We start from the raw sequence: 4,989 nt of genomic DNA, 5'->3' as shown, positions 1-4,989 counted from the left end.
GCAGACATTTAAAGTCACCAGGTGCCATGCAGTCATATCCTGTACAGCATCCATGACAGGAACGTGTCCCTACTTGAAACCTCGCAGCAATTACCAGGACTCATGTTCTCCCATCCCATTGTTAAACCACGTTCATTGTTTGGAGGCTCTGCCTGCTTATAATTCTCGATTCCCCTCAATGGTCCCATTGCTTCCCTGGCCCCAAGAACCTCCAAATGACAGTCTTTCAAATATTCAAAAACATTTATGTGCCATAAAACCTTAAGTGTGTCAAACCTACATCTAGTAACTTCCCTGATACATCCTTAATACATCTAGTAACTTCCCGATCTTCCGCATTCTCACACCCATTACATCCTCTCCCTTGAATGATTCCTGGAGCCCTGTGAGACCTTCCTACCTCGAGTCTTGCCTCTTCTAATCTTCAATACACTGGTAATACATTAGCCCCAAAAACATTTCCAGTATCAATATGTTTAAAAAAATAACACAAGATAGCTTCTTACTGCCTTCAAAAAAAAAGCTCAATTTTTAATCCCAGGTAGCCCTTTGTTATGTGTTTCTTGGCTTCTTTCTCCAGGCCCATCACTCATCTTTCACACAAAATCTATCAAACTCTGAACTACTTTGAGTTCCCAAACCCATTTTCCTCTCCCACATGCACCTTAATATACAGCCTCTGCCTATAATGCCCTCTTTTCCCATCAAATGCATCCCTCCCATTCATCCTTTCAGACCCCCCCACCATCCCCCTCACAAAACAGAATCAGGTGCCCCTCTCCTGGCATTCTGCTCTTAATCTATTTTATAAATATTAATGCACTACATTAAAATCACTTATTCACTTGTCTGTCTCTACCACTAAAATGTAGCTCTGTGAAGAAGGGGATTCTACTGCTTTGCTTACCACCATCTCCCGAGAGCATGGTTCAGTCCCTGGCATGTTGGAGAAGATATACCATTACTCTATAGAGTATTGAATCCAGCTTCTTCAACCTTCCCTCCTATGACTTAATCATAGATTATCCACAATCCTTGTTGCTTCCTGCACTGCCTCATATGTCTGCACGTTTTTCAGTGTTCCACCTAAAACTGGATGCTCAAACCCAGCCTTGATGCTGAGGCCAATTGAGGGAGGAAAAAACCCTAGGAAAAAAATTTAAAATTATGTATGACTTGTGCTGCAAATCCAGCTATTCCTCTTCCTGCTTTTCTTACTGAGGGTACTACCCGCTGGGTCAGGATCCCAGAATGTGGGATCCTAAAAGGTTAGTGGCTCTGCCAAACACCTATTAGAGTTTTCATTTGTTTATATGGGAATTAATAATAACTTCGCCATATGCTGCATAACACATGCATTAAGCAAAGCTCAATAGTTATTAATAAAATATTGATGCATTTGTTTTTCTGGCCAAATATCTGAAAATAGCTTGGACCATTTCCAGATGGTGACTTTATCTTGGTATCCTGTGATGTGAAAGTCATTGCTAAGCTGTGCTCTTTAACGTTCACTCTGTAGGTTATTTTCTTCACGTGTATGCACCATGATTTTGTTATTCAGTGGCTGTCACAGACAGTGATCCCAAAGGAACGCTTCCATCTTGTCAACATTGAGGGAAATTATTTAATATATTTGGAGATTGTCCCCTAATCTTCCATTCTCAAGCTCTCAGTTTTAACAAATTTCTAACACCCTGCTCCCAAACTTAGGTACTGCTCAATCATCCACTACATTTTACTCTCCTTAATGTTTCCGGTTATTTTTCTCATTATTCTATTTCTTTTTCCTTTTATTTTGTAAAGGTCACCTTTACAAAGTAGCGTTTAAAAATAAATCCATCTCACAACTCAAAGAAATTTCTGACAGTACTGCCCTCATGCTGGTCAGCCATTATTCACTGTGTGTCTGCTACGTGTTGGCACGTATGTACAGCTCTTCTTCTTTCCTGGGAATAAACCCTTAGCGCTTCTTCCAGGTAAACTTTCTGCAGGCTCCCTCTTGGCCTGGCTTCATCCGTTCTCTCACACATGGATCAGTAGTAAGCAGTCCAGCTCGTCTCATCCACTCGACCTCGTCCTCAGTGAGAAAGCTGCACAAGGCTTTTGCCATTGCCAATCGTACTGCTCCAGCCTGTGCCGACCTCCCGCCCCCTGAGACTGTGCAGGTCACATCATGTTTCCCAAACCAGTCAACAAAGTGGAAGGGGAACATCAGCTGTTCTCTGTCCTGCATGATTGGGAAGTAATGCAGGTAATCAATTCCATTTACTTTTATTCTTCCACTTCCATGTTCATAAACAAGTGCTTCTGCTTTTGCAGTCTTTCTTTTACCTTCGCTTTTGCTAAAGGCCATTCCTTGCTCATCATACTGCACAGGTTCAATCAGCTGTTTTTTTGATTGAATGATTACACTTCTTCGAAACCTCTAGCACAAATTCTTCCTCATCAGCACCATACTACAATGTCAATAACTTTTCTAGCAGGTGAATGAACTGCATATAATCTTGATCTGACAGTTTTTCCACTAACATTTCTTCTAGTTCCTCCTTAATCAGCCATCTGCTGCCAATCAGGTCTCTGGTTTTAGTTTCTTCTGGAAGCAGACCTTTGGCTTGCAACTGACTTTGATGTTTTTCTAAATTGAGTAGCATTCCATATATATCATGCATTAATGAATAGTCTGACTGTTTGCCAGTATAGAAGAGATGGTGAAATGGACGGCCATCTTCTCCCCACTGGATTGCTCTTTGTTTTGGAAAAATCAGTTCAGCATGCTTCATTATTGGCCTGGCTTCTTTCTCAAACAAACCACTTGGGAAAAGGTAAGCAATAGCTTTATCAATATCCTCTTGAGTGAAGGTTTCTGGATCTTCTCCCATCACGTTGGCTAAATGTCTCTTTCCTATGTTGAACTCTTCAATCTGCTTTTTAATAAAATCCACTGTGTAAGTTTCACGTTTTAAGGCGGGAACATTTTTCTTTCTTGTTACAACTGCTGTATGACTTAGCCCTAATATCTGGGATCTGACATTTATTTGCAACTCAGCTGCCACGGTTTTCCAGAGGACTTGCTTCCGGATGAGGCTACGCCCTACCCCAGAGAAGGAGCCAGTAGGAAATTGCTCCACGGTAGGACATACAGGGGGCCGCCATGTTAGCTGTCTCATTATTCTATTTTTAATCCATCCTTATCATCATCCATAGTGAGTCTTATTTTAGTGTAACAGTCCATTTGATTTTCCTCATCGACTTTCCTTCTTTGGATTTTTAGAGTTCTTATAGATGGTTAGACTATTTCACACATCTTTAAACTTCTAACACTTCAAAAGATAAATAAATGCAAAAAAATGTAGAAAACTCTGTGATTGAATAATAAAACACACAGCAGCATGTGCAATTCTTCCTGTTCCTGCATTTTTCATCACTTATAACATTTATAAGTAAACATGGTAGTCACATGATCATTGGATACCTCCACATAAATTGGCAATATGACTGGTATGATCCAAGGAAATTTATGCCCAACTGCACTTTGAGAAAATTTACCTAAGCAATTTAGATGATGGAAGGATGAATGAATGGAGAGAAAAGGAGACACACACACACACACACACACACACAGACTGACTTTCTTTTTACCCACTTCATGTTTTAAAATGAGCTTTAAGATGAAAGCCTTCTTCTCTTTTATGGAGCACGGAGTGATAAGGGGGGACCTGGAAGAAGCCTCTCTGAAGTCTAGCACCAGCTAAACAGACCAAGTATGCAATCTTAGGGAGGTAACCTCATCTCGCTGGGTCAGTGTTCATATCTTCAAAAAGCAAAAAGTTTTGTGAGGTTCCACTTTTTCTACTTCCGAAAGCATATAAGCCCATGATACTAAAAATCATTCTGCAAATATCAAGTTTTGTGTGTGGTATATACTTTCATGACAACTGAAGGAAAACGTATGTGGAAGAGGAGTACTGTGGGAGAGAACATGGAGGAGACTACAGATAGGGAATAAAAACAACTATAATTAATTATCAAAACCTGGTTTAGTCAGAGGTCAGATGAGCAAGGCCTGTGAGCCAGGAAACCAGAAATGAGATGATCCACCAGGACAGAAGAATCACAATGACAGGTGAGTAAAATCTCATTCTACTTATCTACATCTGGATAAGAAGAATGGATGAAAATAGTCAACATTTGTTGGCAATGAGTTAATACTTGCAAAGCATTAGAAGAATATTTAGCACACAGTAAGTGCTCAAAATACCATCTATTACCATTGTACATTTTTTAAATAGGTAGATTTCTAGAAATATCATGAGATGCAAACATTACCACAAATGCTTCGGTTTTTTGCTAAGGTTTGGGAAAGTTGGAATGTCTACTGACCCATTTCCCTAATTCAGAAATCATCGTCAGCCTTTCCCAAGGTAGGCACGTCCACCAGTGGAAAGAAGAAGTGGGATGGTTCTGAGAGACGTTTCTTGCTCATCCCCAAAGCTAAGAGGTCATGCCTTTCTGTGGGGCAAGCCTATGGGAATGTTAACAGAGTGTGTCCTGGGTGACTCCTGAAGGGAACTGAAGTGAGGACATTCTGTGATGTTCTGGAAGGTCTAGGAGATCAGGATGTAACATGCACCAAGGGCTTCCAACAACAATCTGAAGTGGGGATGGAGAGCTGAAAGTCCCACATGAGGAAAACAGAGATTCTGAGCTGCAGATGGCTGGGAATGCTCGCTATTCCTGCCCAGTTTACACTCACGCAAGGTGTATTCAGGAGTACTGCCTGCCAATGAAACAAGTGCTCAGAAGGAATGCACAAGAGAGCAAGAAGGGCCCTGCCTGGATCCCTGGAATGACTTTTCCCAGGTGCACTACATTCCAAGTAAACTGAACAGTCTCTGAAAAGCAGGAGCTGAGGGGCCTTTGCATAAATGTAATGCCCATCTTATTAAGTCACATTTCCTAAGAAAGCCTGATACTTTTTTTTTCATGCTA

General features: G+C 41.0%; 1 pseudogene across 1 annotated transcript; it reads right to left on the bottom strand.

Annotated features, from left to right (window-relative positions):
- Nucleotides 1–1,776: 1,776 nt before the first annotated feature.
- LOC116559740 lies at nucleotides 1,777–3,153 on the bottom strand (annotated as a pseudogene). Its single transcript, XR_004272597.1, has one exon. The product of XR_004272597.1 is annotated as a 28S ribosomal protein S9, mitochondrial pseudogene (transcript).
- Between the last annotated feature and the right edge of the window lie 1,836 nt (nucleotides 3,154–4,989).

Source organism: Sapajus apella, unplaced genomic scaffold (assembly GCF_009761245.1).
Source record: "Sapajus apella isolate SASKATOON/1434 unplaced genomic scaffold, GSC_monkey_1.0 scaffold24, whole genome shotgun sequence".
NCBI classification, from domain to species: Eukaryota; Metazoa; Chordata; class Mammalia; order Primates; family Cebidae; genus Sapajus; species Sapajus apella.
The sequence above is the reverse complement of the archived record's forward strand: the minus strand, read 5'-3'. Positions and strand labels throughout refer to the sequence as shown.